General features: G+C 66.9%; 1 protein-coding gene across 4 annotated transcripts in view; it reads right to left on the bottom strand.

Annotated features, from left to right (window-relative positions):
* Positions 1-1,276: 1,276 nt before the first annotated feature.
* LOC135897223 (ipis-1-like) overlaps positions 1,277-17,588 on the bottom strand; it is a 68,991-nt gene continuing 52,679 nt past the window's right edge. For all 4 annotated transcript variants that reach the window (XM_070529903.1, XM_070529904.1, XM_070529905.1 and 1 more), the window contains one exon: positions 1,277-1,775. The gene's annotated coding sequence lies outside the window, so the exon portion shown is untranslated. The remainder of the gene's footprint in view (positions 1,776-17,588) is intronic.

The raw sequence follows: 17,588 nt of genomic DNA, 5'->3' as shown, positions 1-17,588 counted from the left end.
CCTTTGCGAATCGCGACGAAAGGATCCGCCACCAAGGACAGCTCGACAGCGTCGTCTAAACATCGCTACTTGGATGGCCTGTAGACTTCTTTATTATTTTTTTGGCTATTGCAACACTCACATTTTGTGCTGGCACGAGTTCCTTTTCCCTCGGTTGTGTTGCTTCGACCTGAGGACAGACGTGTATGGGCAATTTCCGCTTCGCACTGGGCTTTTTTTAGGGGCACGTTATTGCAAAGCGTGTGAAATTGCTGGGAAGGGGGGGTGGCAGCGATCATAAAGGAAAGAAAGAAAACCGCGTGATTAGCGAGGCCGTGTGCGAGATGTAGTCGTTTGTCCTTGTCCAACTCGACGGGTGCCTATGCATCCTCTACGTGACCAGTCGGAAGATGAAGCTTTTAAAGAAGGCACGACAAAAAAAAGAATGAATGAGTTTGGTCGCCTTGTATACTCGGTCGCCAGAGATACCATTTCCGGCAGGCCTAGTGATGGTCGACTCGTTGAAAGAGAAAAGTTTAAAATAGTTAATTATCATACGGGATAGTTTTCCGCGATCATTCAGCTGCGTGTAAAGAATTGAGCAGTGATATTACTGTGCTTGCCCGACATGATAGTCCTCAGTGTATTGTGCATACCATATACAAAGACGTTATCTGGAAGGGCGTGTACTGTTGCCGCTGTACACCTAAACGTAAAGCGATCTTTGCGCGTTTTGTTCGATACATTTTAAAGATGTAGAGTATTTTGTGCATGGCTCAACGAACAAAATGGTGTCGGCAATACAAGATGAAGAACATTCAATTTACACGGGTGGATTTTCAGCGGCCTGAGTTATAAAGCTTGCTGTCATGTAAGGAAAAAGTATAAAATTTCGAAAAACTCTAACTTTTAAATAATTGAATCAAACAGCTGAATTTCATTCCTTACGATAGGAAGTACATTGACAATGAGGATCACATATTATGAAAATACTGGAATATATAAAAATGTTTCCTTTTGGTGGTTAAAGTAATATTTCAGTAATTTTTCATAGGCGCAACGTGGAAGCACGACAACGTTCATTTCAATCTATCGTCTTTGAACTCTGGCGCAGGTGAATACGAGACAGTGATTTAATAAACATGAGAGGCATGCGACAAAGTGCCAAGTGGCCGCAACATGGACACCATATATAACAGAATATTTATTCAAACATTCTACATTTAAATGAAGCTCAATCGGGGCAAGAAAATGAGGAAGATACATTTTGATCATCTACGGCTCTCTGATGCCTAAACTAGGACGAAAAAATTTTATTGGAGCTTCCCAACCACGCTGAAACGGCCCGATCTGCAACCGAGCGTCAGGTGCATTTCTGACTTCTTGTACTTTCTAGACACAGTATAAGCACTGATTTCCGTTCAAAGAATACGCCACTAAGTGTATCGTAGCACTCTGACAAATTTTGAAACAAACTGTTCTTCCCAGGAGTCTTGAATGGACACAAGGGCCAGGTGTCGAAGCAGACCCGTCGTTACATTCAGCCCATCACCCGAAGCGCCACCGGTGTTCACAGTGACACGTCCGGTGCGCAGAGTCGTCGCCACGGGCTCGTCAATCTGGTCCAGGATTCGCGAGTCTGTCTCGGCGTTCTCGTCTGTGGATCGTGTGACAAACCTCAGGTGCATAGTCACGTTGACGTCGTGAGCTGTGATTGCAAGGGCGTCGTTTTGTCCGCCCGTCCTTCGAAACAAACACAGCACAGGTCCTTCTGACAGCAGGTCGAAGCTCACGACCTGCGTAACACATACCGTGGCGATGGTTGTAATCCTCGTATATCGCATTTGCTGCGTGAGATGCGTGCGATGTGTCGGCGCAATGAAGATAACTTTATTCGCCGAACACTCCACATATTGTAGCGTGTCGTGTCGTGCTTTAGAAGGGAAGAAAATTAATTCTTTCTTTCCGAGGAATATAGAGGTCGACCACTGGCTCCTGTCCTCAAACCTAAGCACTTGTCTATGTCTCTTCGAGTATGTTAGCGTCGGGTGCATCGTATTTTCATACTTGACATGTAATTCAGGCGGCATTATTGTTGTTGTGCAATGTCATCGCTTAAAACATGGAAGTGGAAGTCATGTGCGCGACATAAACAAAACGACAGTGCTTACATTGAAAACATGCAGCGTAATACAACTGCTTTTAATTAACGGTTGATACGCACGGAAAGAAAAACTGTCTGAGCACTGCGTCATTGCCAGAGACAGAATTCCGATGTATGTTTCAAATCGCGCTCAACCTTCCACCCCCCTCCCCCCTTCCTGGCTCAGTGCTCCCTTACATTCAAGTGCGGCTCTAGTTCGTCACCCTTTAATGAGCAAGTTTGTCAAGACATTTCGTAGAAACTTGACACGTATGCCACCTATCACTAAACGCTTTCCATAGGTCACTCCTAGTGCTCCAATATTGTGAGACTTTGATCTTCGATTCTGTAGCCACGTTGGCCTCCCTGTCATAGACATTATAACGTCAAATAATTGCAATGGCGTGTTCAATGTGCAGTTTCACTGACATCAGAAATTAAGCTTCAAGGTCATCAATGATGTGGAAATCAATTAGCACATGAGCTTCTTCCACCGGCCTCCCACCCATTTGAACACTGCGCATTCTATTACACACGTAGAATACCTCTATAGCTTAACCATCTATACGGCCGGCAATGTCAAGAATAATATAGGGCTGTCACAGTGGCGTAATAGAACGGAGGGTAAAGAGCTGGGCACACATATCTCCGCAGATATTTATGTGATGTGCTCGCTTCCTGTAGGATTATGAATCCCAAATAAATTACCCTTAGACATCTGCTTTCTTAAGCTTCAACATTTTCAGCGTACTCAAGGCGACTGAAGAGTAACGAAAAGAATTAAGAGCATATCGCTTCAACCAAAAGTACTTAGTAGAGATCGTACTTGCGTAAATTATTCATCATGCAGCATCCTGAATGTATTTGTACATGGGCATCCAGCGGTACTCACGTAAGGGGCAAAAACCTGGAGGCTTACGAAAAGGCTTCTACTTAAATTGAGGACAATGCAACGAGCTATGGAAAGAAGAATGATGGGTGTAACGTTAAGGGATAAAAAAAGAGCAGATTGGGTGAGGGAACAAACAAGAGTTAACGACATCTTAGGTGACAGCAAGAAAAAGAAATGGGCATGGGCAGGACATGTAATGAGGAGGGAAGATAACCGATGGTCATTAAGGGTTACGGACTGGATTCCAAGGGAAGGGAAGCGTAGCAGGGGGCGGCAGAAAGTTAGGTGAGTGGATGAGATTATGAAGTTTGCAGGGACAACATGGCCACAATTAGTACATGACCGGTGTAGTTGGAGAAGTATGGGAGAGGCCTTTGCCCTGCAGTGGTCGTAACCAGGTTGATGATGATGATGATGATCCAGCAGTACAAGTTTTTTGAACGAGTTGGTTGGTTGCAGTCACTGAGATCGCAGTAATTAATTTACACGGACAAGACGATCCGACGTGCGCTATATAGCAAAATATAGCGCACCTCCTGTCGTCGTTCTAGTTCATTTCAATTCAGCGATATGGCCTCAATTACTGCCAATGGGCAATTTGTTAGTAATTGCGCAATAATGGGTTTGTGTTGCGTAATAAAGGTAAGAACCAATTTCAGCTTTCTGAAGGTCAATCACTGTTGTTCCTAAGTTCGTATTCTATTTCGCTGTGATCTATCCCACACATGTGCGGGATAGAAGTGACATGTGCTTTTTACGAAGCATTCCGCGCAAATTGTTTACTCTCTTATTCTTTTCATAATGAGGGACTGGTGAACGATACTGCGTTTGAGGTGAAGAAATCTTGCGTTTCTTCAAAGTGTGCCATAAGATGGAATGCTAGATAAGAGAGAAACTAGTTTGCTGGGAAACAAAATATGCAGATTCTACGTACTATAGGAAATGAAGTTATGCGGAGCATTTTGCAGGTAGCTGACTATGCATCTACCCTGCGCTGGTGCATCATGACCGACTCTGTGATTCACTCGATGACTTCGAGAAGGCGCTCAGCTTGCACGAAGGCCATGCTGAGTGTCAGAAAGACCGTGGATTCGCCTAGCTGCTCGATCGTTGCGAAAACGTTACCCTTCCTCTACTTCGAGTAGTGCCCCAGTTGTATGCTATCCTCGAGATGCCCAAGTAAGCATTTGAACGACGCAATCTCCGACTTGACGCATTTTTTGACGAAGCAGTGGTCTTCCAAGAGCTTCTTTGTGAGTACAAGAAGACGGTTGGCTTACACAGGGCAGGAACATTGCTTTTGAACCACCGTTCTTGCGGAAGTACCCATGATTCGGTGTTCCGCAGTTGACATATCCGGATGGATGGATGGATGGATGTTTTGAGCGTCCCCTTTGGAACGGGGCGGTGGGTTGCGCCACCAAGCTCTTGCTACTATACTGCCTAAAATTCTACCAAGGTTAAACAATGAAAAAAGAAAAAAAACGCTATGAACTACCACGCCCAAATTTTCTGATCCCCTATTGCGAACTGTGCTTTTGTACGTCTCCGTCTTTTGTCGTTTCCGGATCTTATTATGCGCGCCACTTGGCTCGGCACAGGTAGTACGTGATAAGCAGAGGCTAGAGTCGGATGAGGGAGCTTGAATAACGATGGTGCCCAGGCCCGGCGTTAGATGGATGGATGGATGGATGGATGGATGCATGTACAGGCAGGCAGGCAGGCAGGCAGGCAGGCAGGCAGGCAGGCAGGCAGGCAGGCAGGCAGGCAGGCAGGCAGGCAGGCAGGCAGGCAGGCAGGCAGGCAGGCAGGCAGGCAGGCAGGCAGGCAGGCAGGCAGGCAGGCAGGCAGGCAGGCAGGCAGGCAGGCAGGCAGGCAGGCAGGCAGGCAGGCAGGCAGGCAGGCAGGCAGGCAGGCAGGCAGGCAGGCAGGCAGGCAGGCAGGCAGGCAGGCAGGCAGGCAGGCAGGCAGGCAGGCAGGCAGGCAGGCAGGCAGGCAGGCAGGCAGGCAGGCAGGCAGGCAGGCAGGCAGGCAGGCAGGCAGGCAGGCAGGCAGGCAGGCAGGCAGGCAGGCAGGCAGGCAGGCAGGCAGGCAGGCAGGCAGGCAGGCAGGCAGGCAGGCAGGCAGGCAGGCAGGCAGGCAGGCAGGCAGGCAGGCAGGCAGGCAGGCAGGCAGGCAGGCAGGCAGGCAGGCAGGCAGGCAGGCAGGCAGGCAGGCAGGCAGGCAGGCAGGCAGGCAGGCAGGCAGGCAGGCAGGCAGGCAGGCAGGCAGGCAGGCAGGCAGGCAGGCAGGCAGGCAGGCAGGCAGGCAGGCAGGCAGGCAGGCAGGCAGGCAGGCAGGCAGGCAGGCAGGCAGGCAGGCAGGCAGGCAGGCAGGCAGGCAGGCAGGCAGGCAGGCAGGCAGGCAGGCAGGCAGGCAGGCAGGCAGGCAGGCAGGCAGGCAGGCAGGCAGGCAGGCAGGCAGGCAGGCAGGCAGGCAGGCAGGCAGGCAGGCAGGCAGGCAGGCAGGCAGGCAGGCAGGCAGGCAGGCAGGCAGGCAGGCAGGCAGGCAGGCAGGCAGGCAGGCAGGCAGGCAGGCAGGCAGGCAGGCAGGCAGGCAGGCAGGCAGGCAGGCAGGCAGGCAGGCAGGCAGGCAGGCAGGCAGGCAGGCAGGCAGGCAGGCAGGCAGGCAGGCAGGCAGGCAGGCAGGCAGGCAGGCAGGCAGGCAGGCAGGCAGGCAGGCAGGCAGGCAGGCAGGCAGGCAGGCAGGCAGGCAGGCAGGCAGGCAGGCAGGCAGGCAGGCAGGCAGGCAGGCAGGCAGGCAGGCAGGCAGGCAGGCAGGCAGGCAGGCAGGCAGGCAGGCAGGCAGGCAGGCAGGCAGGCAGGCAGGCAGGCAGGCAGGCAGGCAGGCAGGCAGGCAGGCAGGCAGGCAGGCAGGCAGGCAGGCAGGCAGGCAGGCAGGCAGGCAGGCAGGCAGGCAGGCAGGCAGGCAGGCAGGCAGGCAGGCAGGCAGGCAGGCAGGCAGGCAGGCAGGCAGGCAGGCAGGCAGGCAGGCAGGCAGGCAGGCAGGCAGGCAGGCAGGCAGGCAGGCAGGCAGGCAGGCAGGCAGGCAGGCAGGCAGGCAGGCAGGCAGGCAGGCAGGCAGGCAGGCAGGCAGGCAGGCAGGCAGGCAGGCAGGCAGGCAGGCAGGCAGGCAGGCAGGCAGGCAGGCAGGCAGGCAGGCAGGCAGGCAGGCAGGCAGGCAGGCAGGCAGGCAGGCAGGCAGGCAGGCAGGCAGGCAGGCAGGCAGGCAGGCAGGCAGGCAGGCAGGCAGGCAGGCAGGCAGGCAGGCAGGCAGGCAGGCAGGCAGGCAGGCAGGCAGGCAGGCAGGCAGGCAGGCAGGCAGGCAGGCAGGCAGGCAGGCAGGCAGGCAGGCAGGCAGGCAGGCAGGCAGGCAGGCAGGCAGGCAGGCAGGCAGGCAGGCAGGCAGGCAGGCAGGCAGGCAGGCAGGCAGGCAGGCAGGCAGGCAGGCAGGCAGGCAGGCAGGCAGGCAGGCAGGCAGGCAGGCAGGCAGGCAGGCAGGCAGGCAGGCAGGCAGGCAGGCAGGCAGGCAGGCAGGCAGGCAGGCAGGCAGGCAGGCAGGCAGGCAGGCAGGCAGGCAGGCAGGCAGGCAGGCAGGCAGGCAGGCAGGCAGGCAGGCAGGCAGGCAGGCAGGCAGGCAGGCAGGCAGGCAGGCAGGCAGGCAGGCAGGCAGGCAGGCAGGCAGGCAGGCAGGCAGGCAGGCAGGCAGGCAGGCAGGCAGGCAGGCAGGCAGGCAGGCAGGCAGGCAGGCAGGCAGGCAGGCAGGCAGGCAGGCAGGCAGGCAGGCAGGCAGGCAGGCAGGCAGGCAGGCAGGCAGGCAGGCAGGCAGGCAGGCAGGCAGGCAGGCAGGCAGGCAGGCAGGCAGGCAGGCAGGCAGGCAGGCAGGCAGGCAGGCAGGCAGGCAGGCAGGCAGGCAGGCAGGCAGGCAGGCAGGCAGGCAGGCAGGCAGGCAGGCAGGCAGGCAGGCAGGCAGGCAGGCAGGCAGGCAGGCAGGCAGGCAGGCAGGCAGGCAGGCAGGCAGGCAGGCAGGCAGGCAGGCAGGCAGGCAGGCAGGCAGGCAGGCAGGCAGGCAGGCAGGCAGGCAGGCAGGCAGGCAGGCAGGCAGGCAGGCAGGCAGGCAGGCAGGCAGGCAGGCAGGCAGGCAGGCAGGCAGGCAGGCAGGCAGGCAGGCAGGCAGGCAGGCAGGCAGGCAGGCAGGCAGGCAGGCAGGCAGGCAGGCAGGCAGGCAGGCAGGCAGGCAGGCAGGCAGGCAGGCAGGCAGGCAGGCAGGCAGGCAGGCAGGCAGGCAGGCAGGCAGGCAGGCAGGCAGGCAGGCAGGCAGGCAGGCAGGCAGGCAGGCAGGCAGGCAGGCAGGCAGGCAGGCAGGCAGGCAGGCAGGCAGGCAGGCAGGCAGGCAGGCAGGCAGGCAGGCAGGCAGGCAGGCAGGCAGGCAGGCAGGCAGGCAGGCAGGCAGGCAGGCAGGCAGGCAGGCAGGCAGGCAGGCAGGCAGGCAGGCAGGCAGGCAGGCAGGCAGGCAGGCAGGCAGGCAGGCAGGCAGGCAGGCAGGCAGGCAGGCAGGCAGGCAGGCAGGCAGGCAGGCAGGCAGGCAGGCAGGCAGGCAGGCAGGCAGGCAGGCAGGCAGGCAGGCAGGCAGGCAGGCAGGCAGGCAGGCAGGCAGGCAGGCAGGCAGGCAGGCAGGCAGGCAGGCAGGCAGGCAGGCAGGCAGGCAGGCAGGCAGGCAGGCAGGCAGGCAGGCAGGCAGGCAGGCAGGCAGGCAGGCAGGCAGGCAGGCAGGCAGGCAGGCAGGCAGGCAGGCAGGCAGGCAGGCAGGCAGGCAGGCAGGCAGGCAGGCAGGCAGGCAGGCAGGCAGGCAGGCAGGCAGGCAGGCAGGCAGGCAGGCAGGCAGGCAGGCAGGCAGGCAGGCAGGCAGGCAGGCAGGCAGGCAGGCAGGCAGGCAGGCAGGCAGGCAGGCAGGCAGGCAGGCAGGCAGGCAGGCAGGCAGGCAGGCAGGCAGGCAGGCAGGCAGGCAGGCAGGCAGGCAGGCAGGCAGGCAGGCAGGCAGGCAGGCAGGCAGGCAGGCAGGCAGGCAGGCAGGCAGGCAGGCAGGCAGGCAGGCAGGCAGGCAGGCAGGCAGGCAGGCAGGCAGGCAGGCAGGCAGGCAGGCAGGCAGGCAGGCAGGCAGGCAGGCAGGCAGGCAGGCAGGCAGGCAGGCAGGCAGGCAGGCAGGCAGGCAGGCAGGCAGGCAGGCAGGCAGGCAGGCAGGCAGGCAGGCAGGCAGGCAGGCAGGCAGGCAGGCAGGCAGGCAGGCAGGCAGGCAGGCAGGCAGGCAGGCAGGCAGGCAGGCAGGCAGGCAGGCAGGCAGGCAGGCAGGCAGGCAGGCAGGCAGGCAGGCAGGCAGGCAGGCAGGCAGGCAGGCAGGCAGGCAGGCAGGCAGGCAGGCAGGCAGGCAGGCAGGCAGGCAGGCAGGCAGGCAGGCAGGCAGGCAGGCAGGCAGGCAGGCAGGCAGGCAGGCAGGCAGGCAGGCAGGCAGGCAGGCAGGCAGGCAGGCAGGCAGGCAGGCAGGCAGGCAGGCAGGCAGGCAGGCAGGCAGGCAGGCAGGCAGGCAGGCAGGCAGGCAGGCAGGCAGGCAGGCAGGCAGGCAGGCAGGCAGGCAGGCAGGCAGGCAGGCAGGCAGGCAGGCAGGCAGGCAGGCAGGCAGGCAGGCAGGCAGGCAGGCAGGCAGGCAGGCAGGCAGGCAGGCAGGCAGGCAGGCAGGCAGGCAGGCAGGCAGGCAGGCAGGCAGGCAGGCAGGCAGGCAGGCAGGCAGGCAGGCAGGCAGGCAGGCAGGCAGGCAGGCAGGCAGGCAGGCAGGCAGGCAGGCAGGCAGGCAGGCAGGCAGGCAGGCAGGCAGGCAGGCAGGCAGGCAGGCAGGCAGGCAGGCAGGCAGGCAGGCAGGCAGGCAGGCAGGCAGGCAGGCAGGCAGGCAGGCAGGCAGGCAGGCAGGCAGGCAGGCAGGCAGGCAGGCAGGCAGGCAGGCAGGCAGGCAGGCAGGCAGGCAGGCAGGCAGGCAGGCAGGCAGGCAGGCAGGCAGGCAGGCAGGCAGGCAGGCAGGCAGGCAGGCAGGCAGGCAGGCAGGCAGGCAGGCAGGCAGGCAGGCAGGCAGGCAGGCAGGCAGGCAGGCAGGCAGGCAGGCAGGCAGGCAGGCAGGCAGGCAGGCAGGCAGGCAGGCAGGCAGGCAGGCAGGCAGGCAGGCAGGCAGGCAGGCAGGCAGGCAGGCAGGCAGGCAGGCAGGCAGGCAGGCAGGCAGGCAGGCAGGCAGGCAGGCAGGCAGGCAGGCAGGCAGGCAGGCAGGCAGGCAGGCAGGCAGGCAGGCAGGCAGGCAGGCAGGCAGGCAGGCAGGCAGGCAGGCAGGCAGGCAGGCAGGCAGGCAGGCAGGCAGGCAGGCAGGCAGGCAGGCAGGCAGGCAGGCAGGCAGGCAGGCAGGCAGGCAGGCAGGCAGGCAGGCAGGCAGGCAGGCAGGCAGGCAGGCAGGCAGGCAGGCAGGCAGGCAGGCAGGCAGGCAGGCAGGCAGGCAGGCAGGCAGGCAGGCAGGCAGGCAGGCAGGCAGGCAGGCAGGCAGGCAGGCAGGCAGGCAGGCAGGCAGGCAGGCAGGCAGGCAGGCAGGCAGGCAGGCAGGCAGGCAGGCAGGCAGGCAGGCAGGCAGGCAGGCAGGCAGGCAGGCAGGCAGGCAGGCAGGCAGGCAGGCAGGCAGGCAGGCAGGCAGGCAGGCAGGCAGGCAGGCAGGCAGGCAGGCAGGCAGGCAGGCAGGCAGGCAGGCAGGCAGGCAGGCAGGCAGGCAGGCAGGCAGGCAGGCAGGCAGGCAGGCAGGCAGGCAGGCAGGCAGGCAGGCAGGCAGGCAGGCAGGCAGGCAGGCAGGCAGGCAGGCAGGCAGGCAGGCAGGCAGGCAGGCAGGCAGGCAGGCAGGCAGGCAGGCAGGCAGGCAGGCAGGCAGGCAGGCAGGCAGGCAGGCAGGCAGGCAGGCAGGCAGGCAGGCAGGCAGGCAGGCAGGCAGGCAGGCAGGCAGGCAGGCAGGCAGGCAGGCAGGCAGGCAGGCAGGCAGGCAGGCAGGCAGGCAGGCAGGCAGGCAGGCAGGCAGGCAGGCAGGCAGGCAGGCAGGCAGGCAGGCAGGCAGGCAGGCAGGCAGGCAGGCAGGCAGGCAGGCAGGCAGGCAGGCAGGCAGGCAGGCAGGCAGGCAGGCAGGCAGGCAGGCAGGCAGGCAGGCAGGCAGGCAGGCAGGCAGGCAGGCAGGCAGGCAGGCAGGCAGGCAGGCAGGCAGGCAGGCAGGCAGGCAGGCAGGCAGGCAGGCAGGCAGGCAGGCAGGCAGGCAGGCAGGCAGGCAGGCAGGCAGGCAGGCAGGCAGGCAGGCAGGCAGGCAGGCAGGCAGGCAGGCAGGCAGGCAGGCAGGCAGGCAGGCAGGCAGGCAGGCAGGCAGGCAGGCAGGCAGGCAGGCAGGCAGGCAGGCAGGCAGGCAGGCAGGCAGGCAGGCAGGCAGGCAGGCAGGCAGGCAGGCAGGCAGGCAGGCAGGCAGGCAGGCAGGCAGGCAGGCAGGCAGGCAGGCAGGCAGGCAGGCAGGCAGGCAGGCAGGCAGGCAGGCAGGCAGGCAGGCAGGCAGGCAGGCAGGCAGGCAGGCAGGCAGGCAGGCAGGCAGGCAGGCAGGCAGGCAGGCAGGCAGGCAGGCAGGCAGGCAGGCAGGCAGGCAGGCAGGCAGGCAGGCAGGCAGGCAGGCAGGCAGGCAGGCAGGCAGGCAGGCAGGCAGGCAGGCAGGCAGGCAGGCAGGCAGGCAGGCAGGCAGGCAGGCAGGCAGGCAGGCAGGCAGGCAGGCAGGCAGGCAGGCAGGCAGGCAGGCAGGCAGGCAGGCAGGCAGGCAGGCAGGCAGGCAGGCAGGCAGGCAGGCAGGCAGGCAGGCAGGCAGGCAGGCAGGCAGGCAGGCAGGCAGGCAGGCAGGCAGGCAGGCAGGCAGGCAGGCAGGCAGGCAGGCAGGCAGGCAGGCAGGCAGGCAGGCAGGCAGGCAGGCAGGCAGGCAGGCAGGCAGGCAGGCAGGCAGGCAGGCAGGCAGGCAGGCAGGCAGGCAGGCAGGCAGGCAGGCAGGCAGGCAGGCAGGCAGGCAGGCAGGCAGGCAGGCAGGCAGGCAGGCAGGCAGGCAGGCAGGCAGGCAGGCAGGCAGGCAGGCAGGCAGGCAGGCAGGCAGGCAGGCAGGCAGGCAGGCAGGCAGGCAGGCAGGCAGGCAGGCAGGCAGGCAGGCAGGCAGGCAGGCAGGCAGGCAGGCAGGCAGGCAGGCAGGCAGGCAGGCAGGCAGGCAGGCAGGCAGGCAGGCAGGCAGGCAGGCAGGCAGGCAGGCAGGCAGGCAGGCAGGCAGGCAGGCAGGCAGGCAGGCAGGCAGGCAGGCAGGCAGGCAGGCAGGCAGGCAGGCAGGCAGGCAGGCAGGCAGGCAGGCAGGCAGGCAGGCAGGCAGGCAGGCAGGCAGGCAGGCAGGCAGGCAGGCAGGCAGGCAGGCAGGCAGGCAGGCAGGCAGGCAGGCAGGCAGGCAGGCAGGCAGGCAGGCAGGCAGGCAGGCAGGCAGGCAGGCAGGCAGGCAGGCAGGCAGGCAGGCAGGCAGGCAGGCAGGCAGGCAGGCAGGCAGGCAGGCAGGCAGGCAGGCAGGCAGGCAGGCAGGCAGGCAGGCAGGCAGGCAGGCAGGCAGGCAGGCAGGCAGGCAGGCAGGCAGGCAGGCAGGCAGGCAGGCAGGCAGGCAGGCAGGCAGGCAGGCAGGCAGGCAGGCAGGCAGGCAGGCAGGCAGGCAGGCAGGCAGGCAGGCAGGCAGGCAGGCAGGCAGGCAGGCAGGCAGGCAGGCAGGCAGGCAGGCAGGCAGGCAGGCAGGCAGGCAGGCAGGCAGGCAGGCAGGCAGGCAGGCAGGCAGGCAGGCAGGCAGGCAGGCAGGCAGGCAGGCAGGCAGGCAGGCAGGCAGGCAGGCAGGCAGGCAGGCAGGCAGGCAGGCAGGCAGGCAGGCAGGCAGGCAGGCAGGCAGGCAGGCAGGCAGGCAGGCAGGCAGGCAGGCAGGCAGGCAGGCAGGCAGGCAGGCAGGCAGGCAGGCAGGCAGGCAGGCAGGCAGGCAGGCAGGCAGGCAGGCAGGCAGGCAGGCAGGCAGGCAGGCAGGCAGGCAGGCAGGCAGGCAGGCAGGCAGGCAGGCAGGCAGGCAGGCAGGCAGGCAGGCAGGCAGGCAGGCAGGCAGGCAGGCAGGCAGGCAGGCAGGCAGGCAGGCAGGCAGGCAGGCAGGCAGGCAGGCAGGCAGGCAGGCAGGCAGGCAGGCAGGCAGGCAGGCAGGCAGGCAGGCAGGCAGGCAGGCAGGCAGGCAGGCAGGCAGGCAGGCAGGCAGGCAGGCAGGCAGGCAGGCAGGCAGGCAGGCAGGCAGGCAGGCAGGCAGGCAGGCAGGCAGGCAGGCAGGCAGGCAGGCAGGCAGGCAGGCAGGCAGGCAGGCAGGCAGGCAGGCAGGCAGGCAGGCAGGCAGGCAGGCAGGCAGGCAGGCAGGCAGGCAGGCAGGCAGGCAGGCAGGCAGGCAGGCAGGCAGGCAGGCAGGCAGGCAGGCAGGCAGGCAGGCAGGCAGGCAGGCAGGCAGGCAGGCAGGCAGGCAGGCAGGCAGGCAGGCAGGCAGGCAGGCAGGCAGGCAGGCAGGCAGGCAGGCAGGCAGGCAGGCAGGCAGGCAGGCAGGCAGGCAGGCAGGCAGGCAGGCAGGCAGGCAGGCAGGCAGGCAGGCAGGCAGGCAGGCAGGCAGGCAGGCAGGCAGGCAGGCAGGCAGGCAGGCAGGCAGGCAGGCAGGCAGGCAGGCAGGCAGGCAGGCAGGCAGGCAGGCAGGCAGGCAGGCAGGCAGGCAGGCAGGCAGGCAGGCAGGCAGGCAGGCAGGCAGGCAGGCAGGCAGGCAGGCAGGCAGGCAGGCAGGCAGGCAGGCAGGCAGGCAGGCAGGCAGGCAGGCAGGCAGGCAGGCAGGCAGGCAGGCAGGCAGGCAGGCAGGCAGGCAGGCAGGCAGGCAGGCAGGCAGGCAGGCAGGCAGGCAGGCAGGCAGGCAGGCAGGCAGGCAGGCAGGCAGGCAGGCAGGCAGGCAGGCAGGCAGGCAGGCAGGCAGGCAGGCAGGCAGGCAGGCAGGCAGGCAGGCAGGCAGGCAGGCAGGCAGGCAGGCAGGCAGGCAGGCAGGCAGGCAGGCAGGCAGGCAGGCAGGCAGGCAGGCAGGCAGGCAGGCAGGCAGGCAGGCAGGCAGGCAGGCAGGCAGGCAGGCAGGCAGGCAGGCAGGCAGGCAGGCAGGCAGGCAGGCAGGCAGGCAGGCAGGCAGGCAGGCAGGCAGGCAGGCAGGCAGGCAGGCAGGCAGGCAGGCAGGCAGGCAGGCAGGCAGGCAGGCAGGCAGGCAGGCAGGCAGGCAGGCAGGCAGGCAGGCAGGCAGGCAGGCAGGCAGGCAGGCAGGCAGGCAGGCAGGCAGGCAGGCAGGCAGGCAGGCAGGCAGGCAGGCAGGCAGGCAGGCAGGCAGGCAGGCAGGCAGGCAGGCAGGCAGGCAGGCAGGCAGGCAGGCAGGCAGGCAGGCAGGCAGGCAGGCAGGCAGGCAGGCAGGCAGGCAGGCAGGCAGGCAGGCAGGCAGGCAGGCAGGCAGGCAGGCAGGCAGGCAGGCAGGCAGGCAGGCAGGCAGGCAGGCAGGCAGGCAGGCAGGCAGGCAGGCAGGCAGGCAGGCAGGCAGGCAGGCAGGCAGGCAGGCAGGCAGGCAGGCAGGCAGGCAGGCAGGCAGGCAGGCAGGCAGGCAGGCAGGCAGGCAGGCAGGCAGGCAGGCAGGCAGGCAGGCAGGCAGGCAGGCAGGCAGGCAGGCAGGCAGGCAGGCAGGCAGGCAGGCAGGCAGGCAGGCAGGCAGGCAGGCAGGCAGGCAGGCAGGCAGGCAGGCAGGCAGGCAGGCAGGCAGGCAGGCAGGCAGGCAGGCAGGCAGGCAGGCAGGCAGGCAGGCAGGCAGGCAGGCAGGCAGGCAGGCAGGCAGGCAGGCAGGCAGGCAGGCAGGCAGGCAGGCAGGCAGGCAGGCAGGCAGGCAGGCAGGCAGGCAGGCAGGCAGGCAGGCAGGCAGGCAGGCAGGCAGGCAGGCAGGCAGGCAGGCAGGCAGGCAGGCAGGCAGGCAGGCAGGCAGGCAGGCAGGCAGGCAGGCAGGCAGGCAGGCAGGCAGGCAGGCAGGCAGGCAGGCAGGCAGGCAGGCAGGCAGGCAGGCAGGCAGGCAGGCAGGCAGGCAGGCAGGCAGGCAGGCAGGCAGGCAGGCAGGCAGGCAGGCAGGCAGGCAGGCAGGCAGGCAGGCAGGCAGGCAGGCAGGCAGGCAGGCAGGCAGGCAGGCAGGCAGGCAGGCAGGCAGGCAGGCAGGCAGGCAGGCAGGCAGGCAGGCAGGCAGGCAGGCAGGCAGGCAGGCAGGCAGGCAGGCAGGCAGGCAGGCAGGCAGGCAGGCAGGCAGGCAGGCAGGCAGGCAGGCAGGCAGGCAGGCAGGCAGGCAGGCAGGCAGGCAGGCAGGCAGGCAGGCAGGCAGGCAGGCAGGCAGGCAGGCAGGCAGGCAGGCAGGCAGGCAGGCAGGCAGGCAGGCAGGCAGGCAGGCAGGCAGGCAGGCAGGCAGGCAGGCAGGCAGGCAGGCAGGCAGGCAGGCAGGCAGGCAGGCAGGCAGGCAGGCAGGCAGGCAGGCAGGCAGGCAGGCAGGCAGGCAGGCAGGCAGGCAGGCAGGCAGGCAGGCAGGCAGGCAGGCAGGCAGGCAGGCAGGCAGGCAGGCAGGCAGGCAGGCAGGCAGGCAGGCAGGCAGGCAGGCAGGCAGGCAGGCAGGCAGGCAGGCAGGCAGGCAGGCAGGCAGGCAGGCAGGCAGGCAGGCAGGCAGGCAGGCAGGCAGGCAGGCAGGCAGGCAGGCAGGCAGGCAGGCAGGCAGGCAGGCAGGCAGGCAGGCAGGCAGGCAGGCAGGCAGGCAGGCAGGCAGGCAGGCAGGCAGGCAGGCAGGCAGGCAGGCAGGCAGGCAGGCAGGCAGGCAGGCAGGCAGGCAGGCAGGCAGGCAGGCAGGCAGGCAGGCAGGCAGGCAGGCAGGCAGGCAGGCAGGCAGGCAGGCAGGCAGGCAGGCAGGCAGGCAGGCAGGCAGGCAGGCAGGCAGGCAGGCAGGCAGGCAGGCAGGCAGGCAGGCAGGCAGGCAGGCAGGCAGGCAGGCAGGCAGGCAGGCAGGCAGGCAGGCAGGCAGGCAGGCAGGCAGGCAGGCAGGCAGGCAGGCAGGCAGGCAGGCAGGCAGGCAGGCAGGCAGGCAGGCAGGCAGGCAGGCAGGCAGGCAGGCAGGCAGGCAGGCAGGCAGGCAGGCAGGCAGGCAGGCAGGCAGGCAGGCAGGCAGGCAGGCAGGCAGGCAGGCAGGCAGGCAGGCAGGCAGGCAGGCAGGCAGGCAGGCAGGCAGGCAGGCAGGCAGGCAGGCAGGCAGGCAGGCAGGCAGGCAGGCAGGCAGGCAGGCAGGCAGGCAGGCAGGCAGGCAGGCAGGCAGGCAGGCAGGCAGGCAGGCAGGCAGGCAGGCAGGCAGGCAGGCAGGCAGGCAGGCAGGCAGGCAGGCAGGCAGGCAGGCAGGCAGGCAGGCAGGCAGGCAGGCAGGCAGGCAGGCAGGCAGGCAGGCAGGCAGGCAGGCAGGCAGGCAGGCAGGCAGGCAGGCAGGCAGGCAGGCAGGCAGGCAGGCAGGCAGGCAGGCAGGCAGGCAGGCAGGCAGGCAGGCAGGCAGGCAGGCAGGCAGGCAGGCAGGCAGGCAGGCAGGCAGGCAGGCAGGCAGGCAGGCAGGCAGGCAGGCAGGCAGGCAGGCAGGCAGGCAGGCAGGCAGGCAGGCAGGCAGGCAGGCAGGCAGGCAGGCAGGCAGGCAGGCAGGCAGGCAGGCAGGCAGGCAGGCAGGCAGGCAGGCAGGCAGGCAGGCAGGCAGGCAGGCAGGCAGGCAGGCAGGCAGGCAGGCAGGCAGGCAGGCAGGCAGGCAGGCAGGCAGGCAGGCAGGCAGGCAGGCAGGCAGGCAGGCAGGCAGGCAGGCAGGCAGGCAGGCAGGCAGGCAGGCAGGCAGGCAGGCAGGCAGGCAGGCAGGCAGGCAGGCAGGCAGGCAGGCAGGCAGGCAGGCAGGCAGGCAGGCAGGCAGGCAGGCAGGCAGGCAGGCAGGCAGGCAGGCAGGCAGGCAGGCAGGCAGGCAGGCAGGCAGGCAGGCAGGCAGGCAGGCAGGCAGGCAGGCAGGCAGGCAGGCAGGCAGGCAGGCAGGCAGGCAGGCAGGCAGGCAGGCAGGCAGGCAGGCAGGCAGGCAGGCAGGCAGGCAGGCAGGCAGGCAGGCAGGCAGGCAGGCAGGCAGGCAGGCAGGCAGGCAGGCAGGCAGGCAGGCAGGCAGGCAGGCAGGCAGGCAGGCAGGCAGGCAGGCAGGCAGGCAGGCAGGCAGGCAGGCAGGCAGGCAGGCAGGCAGGCAGGCAGGCAGGCAGGCAGGCAGGCAGGCAGGCAGGCAGGCAGGCAGGCAGGCAGGCAGGCAGGCAGGCAGGCAGGCAGGCAGGCAGGCAGGCAGGCAGGCAGGCAGGCAGGCAGGCAGGCAGGCAGGCAGGCAGGCAGGCAGGCAGGCAGGCAGGCAGGCAGGCAGGCAGGCAGGCAGGCAGGCAGGCAGGCAGGCAGGCAGGCAGGCAGGCAGGCAGGCAGGCAGGCAGGCAGGCAGGCAGGCAGGCAGGCAGGCAGGCAGGCAGGCAGGCAGGCAGGCAGGCAGGCAGGCAGGCAGGCAGGCAGGCAGGCAGGCAGGCAGGCAGGCAGGCAGGCAGGCAGGCAGGCAGGCAGGCAGGCAGGCAGGCAGGCAGGCAGGCAGGCAGGCAGGCAGGCAGGCAGGCAGGCAGGCAGGCAGGCAGGCAGGCAGGCAGGCAGGCAGGCAGGCAGGCAGGCAGGCAGGCAGGCAGGCAGGCAGGCAGGCAGGCAGGCAGGCAGGCAGGCAGGCAGGCAGGCAGGCAGGCAGGCAGGCAGGCAGGCAGGCAGGCAGGCAGGCAGGCAGGCAGGCAGGCAGGCAGGCAGGCAGGCAGGCAGGCAGGCAGGCAGGCAGGCAGGCAGGCAGGCAGGCAGGCAGGCAGGCAGGCAGGCAGGCAGGCAGGCAGGCAGGCAGGCAGGCAGGCAGGCAGGCAGGCAGGCAGGCAGGCAGGCAGGCAGGCAGGCAGGCAGGCAGGCAGGCAGGCAGGCAGGCAGGCAGGCAGGCAGGCAGGCAGGCAGGCAGGCAGGCAGGCAGGCAGGCAGGCAGGCAGGCAGGCAGGCAGGCAGGCAGGCAGGCAGGCAGGCAGGCAGGCAGGCAGGCAGGCAGGCAGGCAGGCAGGCAGGCAGGCAGGCAGGCAGGCAGGCAGGCAGGCAGGCAGGCAGGCAGGCAGGCAGGCAGGCAGGCAGGCAGGCAGGCAGGCAGGCAGGCAGGCAGGCAGGCAGGCAGGCAGGCAGGCAGGCAGGCAGGCAGGCAGGCAGGCAGGCAGGCAGGCAGGCAGGCAGGCAGGCAGGCAGGCAGGCAGGCAGGCAGGCAGGCAGGCAGGCAGGCAGGCAGGCAGGCAGGCAGGCAGGCAGGCAGGCA

This window comes from Dermacentor albipictus, unplaced genomic scaffold (assembly GCF_038994185.2).
Source record: "Dermacentor albipictus isolate Rhodes 1998 colony unplaced genomic scaffold, USDA_Dalb.pri_finalv2 scaffold_35, whole genome shotgun sequence".
NCBI classification, from domain to species: Eukaryota; Metazoa; Arthropoda; class Arachnida; order Ixodida; family Ixodidae; genus Dermacentor; species Dermacentor albipictus.
This window is presented reverse-complemented; position numbering and strand designations above follow the sequence as displayed.